General features: G+C 52.2%; 1 pseudogene; it reads left to right on the forward strand.

The window, feature by feature from the left end:
- The first annotated feature begins 17,817 nt into the window (after positions 1-17,817).
- Positions 17,818-17,936, forward strand: LOC134950944 (5S ribosomal RNA; annotated as a pseudogene).
- Positions 17,937-18,153: the final 217 nt, after the last annotated feature.

Below are 18,153 nucleotides of genomic sequence, written 5' to 3' on the forward strand. Positions count from 1 at the left end.
AATCCCGACTCCGGCGCTCGGGGACAGACAAGGGACAAACGTACACGGATGCTACTCACCGTCACAAGTCTTGCACTCCGATCTTCTCCACTTACAGGTCCCTGTAAGGAGGCAAAGAGAAACAGCCGTGCAGGGCCAAGAACTACCCTAGTGTGCGTCCGCTACACTAGCTACATAAACAGAGCCCTCAAACTAGCTCGTGTGGGTGGTGCAACACAACTAAGCACAACTTAAACAACGCATACACTTTGCCCTGCACGGTAACAACCTACATCACAATATCGGAATACAAGATCACACGGGGCTGTCCCTTTAAATCCCTCCCGCTGAAAAGGGGGTGGGCGCCGTACGGCCTACCCAAATACCTCAGGGTGGCCTGGGCCTAGCGCCCAGTGCCACCTGTACTCACCTCGGGGGTCTTATTCACTGGGCCTAGCGCCCCCTAGCTGCACACAGGCCGGAGGCCTGATTTCACCCACGGGCCTAGCGCCCGCCTAACCTGTCACACGCGGGGTGACCTGGGCCTAGTACCCAGCGTCACCTTTAGATATCCCTAGCTGGCCAAAATACCCTAGGGCCTAATGCCCTCTAATGCCCACAGGCCTATTGCCTGATATGCCCCCCGGGCCTAGTGCCCGCCTAACTGGTGCCACAGGGAGAGGGTGGCTTGGGCCTCATGCCCAAACCACCTAATCAAATAATGGCCCCCAATCTCCTATCTGCGCCCAGGCCTAGTGCCTGAATTGTGCCCTCGGGCCTAATGCCCGTCCCTGGTGGTCGAGGGAGTAAAAGGGGAGGGGGTGAAGTTAGCCTCACTGAGGCCTCACCTGATCCAGGGGTCTCCGGCACCCTCTTCTGCCGCTGGCCCGTCCTGACCAGCGGCGCCTCCGTCTCTTCTCCGCATCCAGCCGCCGCTGGACATCTTCTTCAAGGGGCCTGGCGTCTCCTGGCCTCTTCCGCGGCCTCAGGACCTCTTCACCGCTCTTTGACGCGGCCCGGCGTCTTCTCCCGGCGTCTTCTCTCTGCTCTTCCCGCCCGGCGTCGTCTTCTGCCTTCGCGCCCCCGCGCGCGGTCTTTTCTTCAGGCTCCCGCCCGGCGTCTGACGTCAGACGCCGGGGGCGGGGCCTATGACGCGGCGAGCGCCGATTGGCTCGCCGCGTCCCTCTCTGATTGGCTGCCGCTCCAACATTCAAAGTCCTCCGCAGCCTCTGGTCCGGTGCAGGGACAAGGGTAATCCCTGCACCAGACACCCGCCGCTCCTGCCCACAGACAAGCGCTGGGGGCAGACAAGCTGCCCCAGCGCTGCCACACACACACTCCCGCAGGGGACACAGATCCCCTGCGTGCTGCTGATGGGATGTGTCCCGGAGTACCGGACACATCTCCACATTTCCCCCCCATTTTTCCTTTGTAGTCCCTACAAAGTTCCTCACGATGTCCCTTGTCCACGGGTCAGGGGATTCCGAGGTCCCTCCGGCGAGGTTGTGTTCGAGGGCCCAGCCCGGACGGGCTGTGACCCCACCTCCTTCCACCTCCAGCTCCGGGTTCCTCTTCTTACCTCCCGACCTCCATCGGCGGATCCTCTGGGGGAGTGGCATCTCCTCACGGTCGCTCGACGTTGGCCACCAAGGGGACTCTTCCTCCACGGGGACAACAGTCACCCACTCCTGGCCTTTTAGATCGTCAGTGGCATCGTCCCTGTCTTCAGGGGGTGGTACCGACCACCACCCAACAGCGGAATCCTCCGGGGCATCCGTTTCCTCCCGGGCAACAACCACCATCTGTCGCATCTCCTCGTGGGGCATCTCCAAAGGTCCCATGTCTTCCTCTGGAACGGGTCCTCCCACGGCATAACGATCCTCTCCCCGTACGTCCGTCCAACTCGGTACTTCCGGCAGGTATTGCTCCAGGACTATCTCCTCCTCTTCATGGAGGGCATTCAACTGGGAGCACGACTCCACCCGATCCTGCCAGTCACTCTCGTCGGCGCTTCCGATGCCAGAGTCGTCCTCCGTCTGTTCTTGGAGGGATTCGTCGGCGGACAGCTCATCGTAGTCCGAGTCCTCCACCGATATCTGGACTGGGGTATCATTTTCCTCCTCAGCGTACTTAGTCCTTTCCGCTGGCACCTCTGTTTCCTCAGCGTACTCCTTCGCTTCCGCTGGATTCTTTACTTCCTCAGCGTACTCCTTCGTTTCCGCTGGCATCTCTTGGTACCCAGGACACTCCTGTTCCGCACGTCCTGGTCGTGGACGGTTCCATCGCGGGGAGATTCTGGACATCTCCGTCACTGGGTCTTCACGCTTTTCTTCGCAGCGTGGTCTCTTCACCTCCCAGTCGTCCACCTCCGCCTTATGCGGGAAAGGATTCTGCCTTACTGGGGTCACTTTCTTGGGACAGAGTAGGTCCGCGGCATCTTCCCAGGGGCACTCACTGGCCGCATGTCCTGGTCGCCGACACTTCCAACAAGGGAGGGCCACTGCCACCTTCTCCAAGACGGGTTCCTGGTCCACCTCCTTCACTGGGGAATCTTCACCCGTTTGTTCCGGCTCAGAGGAAATGGGCACCTGCGAACTAACTTCAAGCAGGGTCTTCCGCTCCATTTCCCAGGTTTCCTCCTCCCATCTCAGGGCACGACCATCCGCAATCATCCGGTCTTCATTCCACGGACAATCGGGAAGCGCATGTCCTCTCGCCTCGCAGAGCGCACACACAGGCTCTGCAGCCACCCGGTCCCAAAGTTGCTGACGAGACTCCGTCATCTGCTTCACCGTGGCCTCGTAGTCCGTCCTGTCTTCCGTCCATGGGCATTCCAGGAGCCGATGTCGGGGATCTCCACAGCTTTCACACCGGGGATCAACCTCGTCTTCGCTCAACTCTTCGTCCCAGGGACAACTGTTGTGCTCATGCCCGTAGTTTCCGCAGAGCAAACACCAGGACTCCTTCTTCACTTGGCCCTGCTGACGTCTTCGGTCCGCTTCCTGGACCACCTTCTTTGGGGACGTCTCTCGCCACGTACACTCGTCGGCAAAGTGCCCTGTTTGCCGACTGTCACGATCCGGGTATCTGGACGCCATTTCTTACCCATCAGATGCCTCCTAAGGCTGGCTCAGCGCTCCAGGACCGGATCCCATCTGTTATCCTGATGTGTACATTCCTGTATCCTCTCCTGTCACTCTGGGACGCTGTCACAGTAAACGCCATATTACACCTGGCATGGCGTCTCCCGCGGCCTCCGCCGCCGTCCCTGAACTTCTGCATGCAGAGTGTCTGAGTGGCGATTACGTCAGCCGCGGCCTCCGCTGTGTCCGCGTGGTTGGATGTGCATCTGTCAGCCTGGCGCCTCCTGTCTCCGGTGGCCGGCGCCGCCATTACTGTTTTCATTACCACATGGATTACAAATCAAACTTCCCTCCAAGTGTCTGCATGGGCGCAGCCATCTTGGATTCTGTCAGCTGATCATTTCCACCAATCTGTTCTCAGTATTGATAATCTGCATAATTGCCTAGCCAATCCCTTCCTTGCTGCAGGTATAAATACACTGTGCCTGAGCAAGGAAGGCATCAGTGCTTTGGTTGTCAAACCTAGTTCCTGTTTGTCTCTCTCCTGTGATTGTCTTCCAGGTTCCAGCTCCTGTCTCAAGACTTCCACCATAGAGACCCGCACCAGCATTCCACCTGCGGTGTAGCCTGACTCTCCAATCCATTGTGGATTCATCTGTTTCCAGCTACAACTTTACCTGCTTCCAGCTCAGCTTCCAGCAGAGTACAGCTTCCCTTAAAGGGCCGGTGTCCTTTCTACACTTTACCACTCTCCACCGGTATTATTATTTCTCCGCTCTCAAGTTCTACATTTCAGTTCATATTTCATCGCTCCCAAGTTCATTTATTATTTAACTGGTTCCAGCCAGTATCCACTCCGTGCTAACAACAGTCTGGTTCCAGCCAGTATCCACAGCAGCTGTTTTATCTTCAGCAACCCAGCTTTTCCTGGAACACCAGCTGGCACAATCCTGGGTTATCTCCATTGCTACAGTCGGGCCTGGTAAGGACTTTCCATCTAGAAGATCATAAGAACTATCTCACACTACCAGTGCCCTGTGGCTCCTGCCATCCTGTAGTACCCAGGAACTGTATTTATTCTTTGCTGACTTTTTACGTTTTCTTTTACTGCTGCTGTGTTGCGGAGTTGTCATAATAAACATTATTGACTTTTATCCAAGTTGTCGTGGTCACGCCTTCGGGCAGTTATTATTCATGTTACTTACATGTCCAGGGGTCTGATACAACCTCCCAGGTTCCGGTACATCTCAGCCCCTACAACTGAGGCTGCCTCCCGTCAGCTCAGGCCCTCAGTTGTGACAGTAAGCACTGACCAAATGAATCTAGCCGGAGACCAGGATCAAGCGGCCAGGCCGATGCAAGAACTGGCAGCCCAATTAGAACATCAGGAGGCTGCACAGGGCCACATCATCCGCTGTCTCCAGGATCTCTCTACTCGGCTGGATGGGATTCAGACAACTCTCCGTGGATCAGGCGCGTCTGGTGCGTCAACCACAGTGACTCCAGCTATAACCCCACCCACCTTACCCATTTCTGCTCCACGTCTTCATCTTCCAACGCCAGCAAAATTTGACGGATCTCCAAGATTCTGCAGGGGATTTCTCAACCAGTGTGAGATTCAGTTTGAGCTACAACCTGGCAATTTTCCCAGTGACCGTACAAAAATTGCCTACATTATTTCTCTTCTCAGTGGCTCAGCCCTTGATTGGGCATCACCGTTATGGGAGAGGTCCGACACCCTGCTATCTTCCTACACTGCCTTCGTGTCAACATTCAGGCGCATCTTCGACGAGCCAGGCCGGGTAACCTCAGCTTCATCCGAGATTCTCCGTTTACGCCAGGGGTCACGTACTGTAGGACAATATCTGATACAGTTCCAGATCCTGGCATCCGAACTGGCATGGAACGACGAGGCCCTGTATGCTGCATTCTGGCATGGCTTATCTGAGCGTATTAAAGATGAGTTAGCTACCAGAGACTTACCTTCTAAGTTAGATGAGCTAATCTCACTCTGCACGAAAGTTGATTTACGTTTCAGAGAGAGAGCAACTGAGCGTGGAAGATCATCTGCTCCAAAATCTTCTGCTCCTCCTCCTCGTCAACTGTCACCATCTAAAGATGAGCCCATGCAACTTGGCCGTTCCCGTTTAACTCCTGCTGAGCGCCGAAGACGTCTCTCCGAGTTTCTCTGTCTCTATTGTGCAGCTCCGTCTCACACCATTAATGCCTGTCCCAAACGTCCGGGAAACTCCAAATCCTAGCTCGCCAAGGAGAGGGCCGGCTAGGAGTAATGATCTCCTCTCCATCTCCTCAAGATTGTAATCTCCCAGTCTCGCTTCAAGTTGCTCAACGTTATCGGAACGTCATTGCCCTCCTTGATTCCGGAGCAGCTGGGAACTTTATTACCGAAGCCTATGTTAAACGGTGGTCCCTACCCACCGAGAGACTTCCTTCGTCCATTTCTTTAACTGCCGTGGATGGCAGCAAAATTTTTGATGCAGTTATTTCTTTAAGGACTCTACCAGTTCGTCTGAGAGTGGGAGTTCTTCATTCCGAACTTATTTCTTTTTTAGTGATTCCAAGAGCCACACATCCTGTGGTCCTGGGCCTTCCATGGCTCCGTCTTCACAATCCTACAATTGATTGGACGACTACGCAAATCCTGGCATGGGGTTCCTCCTGTGCTGAGACATGTTTGTTTAAAGTATTGCCTGTCTGTTCTTCCTCCCCCAGGTCGTCTGATGTTCCACCTCCTCCATATCAAGATTTCACGGATGTGTTCAGTAAAGCTTCTGCTGATATCCTTCCTCCTCATAGAGAATGGGACTGTCCGATTGATCTCGTTCCAGGGAAGGTTCCACCTCGAGGCCGAACTTATCCGTTGTCTCTGCCTGAGACGCATTCTATGGAGGAATATATTAAAGAGAACCTAGCAAAGGGGTTCATTCGACCTTCTTCTTCTCCAGCCGGCGCAGGCTTCTTTTTTGTAAAAAAGAAAGATGGTGGTCTGCGGCCGTGCATCGACTACAGAGGTTTGAACGACATTACCATCAAGAACCGTTATCCTTTACCCCTGATTACTGAGCTCTTTGACAGAGTTAGCGGAGCTACCATCTTTACAAAGCTGGACTTGCGAGGTGCATACAATCTCATCCGGATCCGTGAGGGTGACGAGTGGAAGACCGCCTTTAACACCCGTGACGGACATTATGAGTACCTCGTCATGCCCTTCGGATTGAGCAATGCTCCAGCTGTCTTCCAGCATTTTGTCAATGAGATCTTCAGAGACATTCTATACCGTCATGTCGTGGTCTATCTAGACGATATCCTCATTTTTGCCAACGATTTAGAGGAACATCGTTTTTGGGTTAAAGAGGTTCTGTCCCGTCTCCGTGTCAATCATCTCTATTGCAAATTAGAAAAATGCGTCTTTGAAGTCAAGTCCATTCCGTTTCTAGGGTACATTGTGTCCGGTTCCGGACTAGAGATGGATCCTGAGAAACTACAAGCAATCCAAAATTGGCCGGTACCCTTAACCCTCAAAGGGGTCAAGAGGTTCTTAGGGTTCGCCAACTATTACCGAAAGTTTATACGAGACTTTTCCACCATTGTGGCGCCTATTACTGCTTTCACTAAGAAGGGTGCTAACCCGTCCAAGTGGTCTGAAGAAGCCATGCAAGCATTTCATCTTTTAAAACAAAGGTTCATCTCTGCGCCTGTTCTGAAACAGCCTGACATCGACTCTCCTTTCATCTTAGAGGTGGATGCCTCCTCCGTTGGAGTAGGAGCGGTGTTATCTCAGAGGGCTAAAGATGGCCATTTACACCCTTGCAGTTTCTTCTCCCGGAAGTTCTCCCCAGCTGAGCGCAACTATGCCATTGGCGACCAGGAGTTGCTAGCCATCAAGCTCGCTCTAGAAGAGTGGAGGTATCTGTTGGAGGGAGCTTCTCATTCAATCACCATACTTACAGACCACAAGAACCTTTTATACCTGAAGGGCGCACAATGTCTCAACCCTCGTCAGGCCAGATGGGCACTTTTCTTTTCCAGGTTCGACTTTAAACTCCAGTTCTGTCCGGGCTCTCAGAATCGCAAGGCCGATGCCCTTTCCCGCTCATGGGAGCAAGAAAATGAGTCAGAGTCTTCAGACAAGCATCCTATTATAAATCCGTTGGCATTCTCCACGGTAGGGATGGACTCTACGCCCCCATCAGGGAAAAGTTTTGTGAAGCCGATGCTAAGGAAGAAGCTCATGCATTGGGCCCATGCTTCCCGTTTTGCCGGACATACAGGTATCCAAAAAACCCTGGAGTTTATCTCTAGGTCCTATTGGTGGCCAACTCTGAAAAAGGACGTCTTGGAGTTTATTGCATCTTGCCCAAAGTGTGCCCAACATAAAGTATCCCGCCAGTCGCCTGCGGGGCAACTGGTTCCACTATCCGTTCCCCGTCGACCATGGACCCACTTGTCGATGGATTTCATTACAGACTTACCCATGTGCAACAAGTTCAATACCATCTGGGTGGTAGTTGACCGGTTCACCAAGATGGCACACTTCATTCCTCTCACCGGTCTTCCGTCAGCTTCCAAGTTGGCTCAAGTATTCATACAAGAGATCTTCCGACTCCACGGTCTTCCTGAAGAAATTATCTCAGATCGAGGAGTTCAATTTACAGCCAAATTCTGGCGAAGTTTATGTCAAGTCCTCCAAGTCAAGCTAAAGTTTTCCACGGCTTACCATCCTCAGACCAATGGTCAAACCGAGAGGGTGAATCAGGACTTGGAGGCCTTCCTCCGCATCTATGTGTCCTCCTCTCAAGATGACTGGGTTCAATTAATTCCCTGGGCCGAGTTCTGTCATAACAACCAGTATCATTCTTCATCTGCTTCAACACCATTCTTCACTAACTTTGGATTCCACCCTAAAGTCCCTGAGTTCCAACCGCTTCCAGCAACTTCTGTTCCCGCAGTGGATATCACCTTGCATCAGTTTGCCAATATCTGGAAGAGCGTACGATCAGCTCTGCTCAAGGCATCGTTCAGGTACAAGAAGTTTGCGGATAAGAAGCGTCGAGCAGTTCCTGCTCTCAAGGTGGGTGATCGGGTATGGTTATCCACGAAGAATTTGAGGTTAAGAGTTCCCAGTATGAAGTTTGCACCTCGCTATATCGGTCCTTTCAAGATTGAACAAGTCATCAATCCTGTTGCTTACAGACTCCAGTTGCCTCCCTTCTTAAAAATACCCAGGACATTCCATGTTTCCCTGTTGAAACCGCTGATCTTGAATCGGTTTCATTCCTCACTTCCTCCAACTCCGAAAGTCCAAACTCAACGAGGCGTTGAGTATGAAGTGGCCAAGATCCTGGACTCACGTCACCGTTACGGTCAACTACAATATCTTATTGACTGGAAGGGTTATGGTCCTGAGGAACGTTCATGGACCAATGCTTTTGATGTCCATGCTCCTGCCTTGGTCCGGAGATTCCATTCCAAGTTTCCTCAAAAGCCAAAGAAGTGTCCTGGGGCCACTCCTAAAGGGGGGGGTGCTGTCACGATCCGGGTATCTGGACGCCATTTCTTACCCATCAGATGCCTCCTAAGGCTGGCTCAGCGCTCCAGGACCGGATCCCATCTGTTATCCTGATGTGTACATTCCTGTATCCTCTCCTGTCACTCTGGGACGCTGTCACAGTAAACGCCATATTACACCTGGCATGGCGTCTCCCGCGGCCTCCGCCGCCGTCCCTGAACTTCTGCATGCAGAGTGTCTGAGTGGCGATTACGTCAGCCGCGGCCTCCGCTGTGTCCGCGTGGTTGGATGTGCATCTGTCAGCCTGGCGCCTCCTGTCTCCGGTGGCCGGCGCCGCCATTACTGTTTTCATTACCACATGGATTACAAATCAAACTTCCCTCCAAGTGTCTGCATGGGCGCAGCCATCTTGGATTCTGTCAGATGATCATTTCCACCAATCTGTTCTCAGTATTGATAATCTGCATAATTGCCTAGCCAATCCCTTCCTTGCTGCAGGTATAAATACACTGTGCCTGAGCAAGGAAGGCATCAGTGCTTTGGTTGTCAAACCTAGTTCCTGTTTGTCTCTCTCCTGTGATTGTCTTCCAGGTTCCAGCTCCTGTCTCAAGACTTCCACCATAGAGACCCGCACCAGCATTCCACCTGCGGTGTAGCCTGACTCTCCAATCCATTGTGGATTCATCTGTTTCCAGCTACAACTTTACCTGCTTCCAGCTCAGCTTCCAGCAGAGTACAGCTTCCCTTAAAGGGCCGGTGTCCTTTCTACACTTTACCACTCTCCACCGGTATTATTATTTCTCCGCTCTCAAGTTCTACATTTCAGTTCATATTTCATCGCTCCCAAGTTCATTTATTATTTAACTGGTTCCAGCCAGTATCCACTCCGTGCTAACAACAGTCTGGTTCCAGCCAGTATCCACAGCAGCTGTTTTATCTTCAGCAACCCAGCTTTTCCTGGAACACCAGCTGGCACAATCCTGGGTTATCTCCATTGCTACAGTCGGGCCTGGTAAGGACTTTCCATCTAGAAGATCATAAGAACTATCTCACACTACCAGTGCCCTGTGGCTCCTGCCATCCTGTAGTACCCAGGAACTGTATTTATTCTTTGCTGACTTTTTACGTTTTCTTTTACTGCTGCTGTGTTGCGGAGTTGTCATAATAAACATTATTGACTTTTATCCAAGTTGTCGTGGTCACGCCTTCGGGCAGTTATTATTCATGTTACTTACATGTCCAGGGGTCTGATACAACCTCCCAGGTTCCGGTACATCTCAGCCCCTACAACTGAGGCTGCCTCCCGTCAGCTCAGGCCCTCAGTTGTGACACTGACATCTCTTGCAGGGCGTCACAGCGGCCTTCTTGCGCCCCTTCTCCTGGCGCTCTTCCTTTCCACGCTGGACCGACCGCTGCACCATCTTCAGGAGGTCTGCCCCAGACACCGTCACCCAGTCGCTCTGATCCGCACGCGTCCGTGGGTGAGTCTGTTCCGGAGCCATCCGCAGGGAGGTCTTCTTGGTGGCGTTCCACATCGTATCCGTGATCCGGTCTCTCTGATCCTGCCGACTACGCCAAGTGTGAGAGGTGCGGCTGCGGTGTGGTGGTGCCTGCTGCCGTGCAGGTGTAGATTTGGTACTCACCAGGCGCAGCTCTCTCTCACCTTCAGGTACCGGAACCTTCAACGGACCTGGAAATCTTCAGTCGGATCCGGACACGGCGATTCCCTCTCGGAGCTGACCGACGACCGAGCTGAGGAGAGAATAGTTTACCTTAAAGGGGGTATCGACCCTTCTTCCACTGGAACAGGGGATACCCCAGGGGTGACCGCGACCTTCACCGGTTGGGTGAAAGGTCATCACTGGCACAAGGCCTCAGCCACCCAGCTTTCACACACTCGCGCTCTCGCACGTAGTGTGATGAAAAGGATTCTCACGTCCGTGAGCAATCCCGACTCCGGCGCTCGGGGACAGACAAGGGACAAACGTACACGGATGCTACTCACCGTCACAAGTCTTGCACTCCGATCTTCTCCACTTACAGGTCCCTGTAAGGAGGCAAAGAGAAACAGCCGTGCAGGGCCAAGAACTACCCTAGTGTGCGTCCGCTACACTAGCTACATAAACAGAGCCCTCAAACTAGCTCGTGTGGGTGGTGCAACACAACTAAGCACAACTTAAACAACGCATACACTTTGCCCTGCACGGTAACAACCTACATCACAATATCGGAATACAAGATCACACGGGGCTGTCCCTTTAAATCCCTCCCGCTGGAAAGGGGGTGGGCGCCGCACGGCCTACCCAAATACCTCAGGGTGGCCTATGCCTAGCGCCCAGTGCCACCTGTACTCACCTCGGGGGTCTTATTCACTGGGCCTAGCGCCCCCTAGCTGCACACAGGCCGGAGGCCTGATTTCACCCACGGGCCTAGCGCCCGCCTAACCTGTCACACGCGGGGTGACCTGGGTCTAGTACCCAGCGTCAGCTTTAGATATCCCTAGCTGGCCAAAATACCCTAGGGCCTAATGCCCTCTAATGCCCACAGGCCTATTGCCTGATATGCCCCCCGGGCCTAGTGCCCGCCTAACTGGTGCCACAGGGAGAGGGTGGCTTGGGCCTCATGCCCAAACCACCTAATCAAATAATGGCCCCCAATCTCCTATCTGCGCCCAGGCCTAGTGCCTGAATTGTGCCCTCGGGCCTAATGCCCGTCCCTGGTGGTCGAGGGAGGAAAAGGGGAGGGGGTGAAGTTAGCCTCACTGAGGCCTCACCTGATCCAGGGGTCTCCGGCACCCTCTTCTGCCGCTGGCCCGTCCTGGCCAGCGGCGCCTCCGTCTCTTCTCCGCATCCAGCCGCCGCTGGACATCTTCTTCAAGGGGCCTGGCGTCTCCTGGCCTCTTCCGTGGCCTCAGGACCTCTTCACCGCTCTTCGGCGCGGCGCGGCATCTTCTCCCGGCGTCTTCTCTCTGCTCTTCCCGCCTGGCGTCGACTTCTGCCTTCGCGCCCCCGCGCGCGGTCTTTTCTTCAGGCTCCCGCCCGGCATCTGACGTCAGATGCCGGGGGCGGGGCCTATGACGCGGCGAGCGCCGATTGGCTCGCCGCGTCCCTCTCTGATTGGCTGCCGCTCCGGGAGCCGTGATTGGCTCCCGGAGGGCGCCAACATTCAAAGTCCTCCGCAGCCTCTGGTCCGGTGCAGGGACAAGGGTAATCCCTGCACCAGACACCCGCCGCTCCTGCCCACAGACAAGCGCTGGGGGCAGACAAGCTGCCCCAGCGCTGCCACACACACACTCCCGCAGGGGACACAGATCCCCTGCGTGCTGCTGATGGGATGTGTCCCGGAGTACCGGACACATCTCCACATAACTACAGTGCGCTTGCTGCCATGATAATGTTTCAAAAATAACATAATAGAAAAATAAGAATTTACTTCCGATAATTCTATTTCTCGTAGTCCGTAGTGGATGCTGGGAACTCCGTAAGGACCATGGGGAATAGCGGCTCCGCAGGAGACTGGGCACAAAAGTAAAGCTTTAGGACTACCTGGTGTGCACTGGCTCCTCCCCCTATGATCCTCCTCCAAGCCTCAGTTAGGATACTGTGCCCGGACGAGCGTACACAATAAGGAAGGATTTTGAATCCCGGGTAAGACTCATACCAGCCACACCAATCACACCGTACAACCTGTGATCTGAACCCAGTTAACAGCATGATAACAGCGGAGCCTCTGAAAAGATGGCTCACAATAACAAAAACCCGATTTTTGTAACAGCAACTATGTACAAGTATTGCAGACAATCCGCACTTGTGATGGGCGCCCAGCATCCACTACGGACTACGAGAAATAGAATTATCGGTAAGTAAATTCTTATTTTCTCTGACGTCCTAGTGGATGCTGGGAACTCCGTAAGGACCATGGGGATTATACCAAAGCTCCCAAACGGGCGGGAGAGTGCGGATGACTCTGCAGCACCGAATGAGAGAACTCCAGGTCCTCCTCAGCCAGGGTATCAAATTTGTAGAATTTAGCAAACGTGTTTGCCCCTGACCAAGTAGCTGCTCGGCAAAGTTGTAAAGCCAAGACCCCTCGGGCAGCCGCCCAAGATGAGCCCACCTTCCTTGTGGAATGGGCTTTTACAGATTTAGTCTGTGGCAGGCCTGCCACAGAATGTGCAAGCTGAATTGTACTACAAATCCAACGAGCAATAGTCTGCTTAGAAGCAGGAGCACCCAGCTTGTTGGGTGCATACAGGATAAACAGCGAGTCAGATTTTCTGACTCCAGCCGTCCTGGAAACATATATTTTCAGGGCCCTGACTACATCCAGCAACTTGGAGTCCTCCAAGTCCCTAGTAGCCGCAGGTACCACAATAGGCTGGTTCAGGTGAAACGCTGAAACAACCTTAGGGAGAAATTGAGGACGAGTCCTCAATTCTGCCCTGTCCGTATGAAAAATTAGGTAAGGGCTTTTATAGGATAAAGCCGCCAATTCTGACACACGCCTGGCCGAAGCCAGGGCCAACAGCATTACCACTTTCCATGTGAGATATTTTAAGTCCACAGTGGTGAGTGGTTCAAACCAATGTGATTTTAGGAACCCCAAAACTACATTGAGATCCCAAGGTGCCACTGGAGGCACAAAAGGAGGCTGTATATGCAGTACCCCCTTGACAAACGTCTGAACTTCAGGAACTGAAGCCAGTTCTTTCTGGAAGAAAATCGACAGGGCCGAAATTTGAACCTTAATGGACCCTAATTTTAGGCCCATAGACAGTCCTGTTTGCAGGAAATGCAGGAAACGACCCAGTTGAAATTCCTCTGTAGGGGCCTGCCTGGCCTCGCACCACGCAACATATTTACGCCAAATACGGTGATAATGTTGTGCGGTTACATCCTTCCTGGCTTTGATCAGGGTAGGGATGACTTCATCCGGAATGCCTTTTTCCTTCAGGATCCGGCGTTCAACCGCCATGCCGTCAAACGCAGTCGCGGTAAGTCTTGGAACAGACAGGGTCCCTGCTGGAGCAGGTCCCTACTTAGAGGTAGAGGCCATGGGTCCTCTGTGAGCATCTCTTGAAGTTCCGGGTACCAAGTCCTTCTTGGCCAATCCAGAGCCACGAGTATAGTTCTTACTCCTCTCCTGTCTGACTGGATCAGCACCGGCTGACCTTGAAGCAGAGGTCTTGCTAGGCTTCGAGCATTGTAGATGGCCCTTAGCTCCAGGATATTTATGTGAAGTGATGTCTCCAGGCTTGACCACAAGCCCTGGAAATTTCTTCCCTGTGTGACTGCTCCCCAGCCTCTCAGGCTGGCATCCGTGGTCACCAGGACCCAGTCCTGAATGCCGAATCTGCGGCCCTCTAGAAGATGAGCACTCTGCAACCACCACAGGAGAGACACCCTTGTCTTTGGTGACAAGATTATCCGCTGATGCATCTGAAGATGCGACCCGGACCATTTGTCTAGCAGATCACACTGGAAGGTTCTTGCGTGGAATCTGCCGAATGGGATTGCTTCGTAGGAAGCCACCATTTTTTTTCTTTTTCCAGGACCCTTGTGCATTGATGCACTGAGACTTGGCCTGGTTTTAGGAGATTTCTGACTAGCTCGGATAACTCCCTGGCTTTCTCCTCCGGGAGAAAAACCTTTTTCTGGACTGTGTCCAGGATCATCCCTAGGAATAGAAGGCGTATCATCGGGATCAGCTGCGATTTTGGAATATTGAGAATCCAACCGTGCTGCCGCAACACTATCTGAGATAGTGCTACCCCGACTTCCAACTGTTCCCTGGATCTTGCCCTTATCAGGAGATCGTCCAAGTAAGGGATAACTAAAACTCCCTTCCTTCGAAGGAGTATCATCATTTCGGCCATTAAAAGTAAAGACCCGGGGTGCCGTGGACAAGCCAAACGGCAGCGTCTGAAACTGATAGTGACAATTCTGTACCACAAACCTGAGGTACCCTTGGTGAGAAGGGTAAATTGGGACATGTAGGTAAGCATCTTTGATGTCCAGAGACACCATATAATCCCCTTCTTCCAGGTTTGCAATCACTGCTCTGAGTGACTCCATCTTGAATTTGAACCTCTGTATGTAAGTGTTCAAGGATCTTAGATTTAAAATTGGTCTCACCGAGCCGTCCGGCTTCGGTACCACAAACAGTGTGGAATAATACCCCTTTCCCTGTTGCAGGAGGGGTACCTTGATTATCACCTGCTGGGAATACAGCTTGTGAATGGCTTGCAATACTGCCTCCCTGTCTGAGGGAGACGTCGGTAAAGCAGACTTTAGGAAACGGCGAGAGGGAGACGTCTCGAATTCCAATTTGTACCCCTGAGATACCACCTGAAGGATCCAGGGGTCCACTTGCGAGTGGGCCCACTGCGCGCTGATCTTCTTGAGACGGGCCCCCACCGTGCCTGAGTCCGCTTGTAAAGCCCCAGCGTCATGCTGAGGACTTTGCGGAGGCGGGAGAGGGCTTCTGTTCCTGGGAACTGTCTGTGTGCTGCAGCCTTTTTCCTCTCCCTCTGCCACGGGGCAGAAATGAGGAGCCTTTTGCCCGCTTGCCCTTATGGGGCCGAAAGGACTGCGCCTGATAATACGGCGTCTTCTTATGTTGAGAGGCTACCTGGGGTAAAAATGTGGATTTTCCAGCAGTTGCCGTGGCTACCAGGTCTGATAGACCTACCCCAAATAACTCCTCCCCCTTATAAGGCAATACTTCCATGTGCCTTTTGGAATCCGCATCACCTGACCACTGCTGCGTCCATAACCCTCTTCTTGCAGAAATGGACAGCGCGCTAACTCTTGATGCCAGTCGGCAAATACCCCTCTGTGCATCACGCATATATAAAAATGCATCTTTTAAATGCTCTATTGTAATATACTGTCCCTATCTAGGGTATCAATATTTTCAGTCAGGGAATCCGACCACGCCACCCCAGCACTGCACATCCAGGCTGAGGCGATTGCCGGTCGCAGTATAACACCCGTGTGAGTGTATATACATTTTAGGATATTCTCCTGCTTTCTGTCGGCAGGTTCCTTTAGGGCGGCCGTATCAGGAGAGGGTAGTGCCACCTGTTTAGACAAGCGTGTGAGCGCTTTATCCACCCTAGGGGGTGTTTCCCAACGTGCCCTATCCTCTGGCGGGAAAGGGTATGATGCCAATAACCTTTTAGGAATTATCAGTTTTTTATCGGGGGAAACCCACGCCTCATCACACACTTCATTTAATTCCTCGGATACAGGAAAAACTACAGGCAGTTTTTTCTCACCAAACATAATACCCTTTTTAGTGGTACTTGTATTATCAGAAATATGCAAAACATTTTTCATTGCCTCAATCATGTAACGTGTGGCCCTACTGGAAGTTACATTTGTCTCATCATCGTCGACACTGGAGTCAGTATCCGTGTCTGTGTCTGCCATCTGAGGTAACGGGCGTTTTAGAGCCCCTGATGGCGTTTGAGACCCCTGGACAGGCACAAGCTGAGTAGCCGGCTGTCTCATATCGTCAACTGTCTTTCGTAAAGAGCTGACATTGTCACGCAATTCCTTCCATAAGCTCATCCACTCAGGTGTCGACTCCCTAGGGGGTGACAACTCTATTATAGGCAATTGCTCCGCCTCCATCTCATTTTCCTCCTCAAACATGTCGACACAATCGTACCGACACACCGCACACACACAGGGAATGCTCTGATAGAGGACAGGACCCCACTAGCCCTTTGGGGAGACAGAGGGAGAGTATGCCAGCACACACCAGAGCGCTATATATAGACAGGAATACCACTATATAACGTGCTTTTCCCTTTATAGCTGCTGTTATTATCAAAACTGCGCCAAATTAGTGCCCCCCCTCTCTTTTTTACCCTTTTCTGTAGTGCAGGACTGCAGGGGAGAGTCAGGGAGACGTCCTTCCAGCGGAGCTGTGATGGAAAATGGCGCCCGTGTGCTGAGGAGATAGGCTCCGCCCCCTTCTCGGCGGCCTTTTCTCCCGCTTTTTGGTGAATTCTGGCAGGGGTTAAAATACATCCATATAGCCCTGGGGGTTATATGTGGTGTATTTTCGCCAGCCAAGGTGTTTTACATTGCTGCTCAGGGCGCCCCCCCCTAGCGCCCTGCACCCTCAGTGACCGGAGTGTGAAGTGTGCCTGAGGAGCAATGGCGCACAGCTGCAGTGCTGTGCGCTACCTTGTTGAAGACTGATGTCTTCTGCCGACGATTTTTCCGGACCTCTTCTTGCTTCTGGCTCTGTAAGGGGGCCGGCGGCGCGGCTCTGGGACCGGACTCCGAGGCTGGTCCTGTGTACGGTCCCTCTGGAGCTAATGGTGTCCAGTAGCCTAAGAAGCCCAAGCTGGCTGCAAGCAGGCAGGTTCGCTTCTTCTCCCCTTAGTCCCTCGATGCAGTGAGCCTGTTGCCAGCAGGTCTCACTGAAAATAAAAAACCTAAAACTAAACTTTCACTAAGAAGCTCAGGAGAGCCCCTAGTGTGCACCCTTCTCGGCCGGGCACAAAAATCTAACTGAGGCTTGGAGGAGGGTCATAGGGGGAGGAGCCAGTGCACACCAGGTAGTCCTAAAGCTTTACTTTTGTGCCCAGTCTCCTGCGGAGCCGCTATTCCCCATGGTCCTTACGGAGTTCCCAGCATCCACTAGGATGTCAGAGAAATTAGGTTTGGTGGATGTTATGCTATTGTGACAAGAGGTAAGTTTCACACTGCAGTTTGTACACTAAAATTATTGGATTTATTCCTAGATTTAGGAACAAAACATTTGACATTACTTAAATGTTAGGAAGAAAACAATTTACACATATATTAAAAAAGGAAAGACAAAAGAAATCCTTTTTGGGAGCACTCTTATTTGAACTTTTTTTTCTCTATTTTTTTCTAAATAGAGTAACCACTGAATATATCCAACATTGCCAGTTACTCGGGTTTATGCCTAATTATTTTCAATTTTGACAGCATTCCGGTTTGATACCAAGCTGACATCCGTCACAGTCTCGATTCAGTTCTCCTTCTTCTCTCCCCTTTTTTCTTTCTTTACCCTTCTCTCTCAATTTCTCCATTTTTCTATATATCTGCGGACTCTCATCCATGATCCACAGGTTTATCCTGTGCCTAACATAGACAGCAGATCCGCCCCGTTTTTCTGTCTCTCTCCCCAATCTTCTTTAGGTGCACTCTCATTGGTGAGTCAGCTATAGTAGGCCCAAGAAATTACTACCATACCCCACCGACAGAGCCCAATCTCGTCCGATCTTGGAAGCAAAACGGTGGTGGGCTGGGTCAGTGTCTGTGAGGGTGACCCCCAGAGAATACCCGGTGTTGTAATTCGTGACCTTCTCGACTCTAAGCCAACAGCAGGATCACCACATTTTCCTTTAATCATCTCTTTTGCTTATTTCTCTGACCTGTGTTACTTTTTCTAAGTACCGTCTTCCTTGATATGTCACAGATCTGACATTGGTCAATGCTAATAAGGATCTATACTCCTGATAACATTTCGGTTCAATGACCCTTGGAGGTCCTATTAATACAAGCTGAGCTTGTG

The sequence above is a fragment of the Pseudophryne corroboree genome, chromosome 1 (assembly GCF_028390025.1).
Source record: "Pseudophryne corroboree isolate aPseCor3 chromosome 1, aPseCor3.hap2, whole genome shotgun sequence".
Taxonomy (NCBI): Eukaryota; Metazoa; Chordata; class Amphibia; order Anura; family Myobatrachidae; genus Pseudophryne; species Pseudophryne corroboree.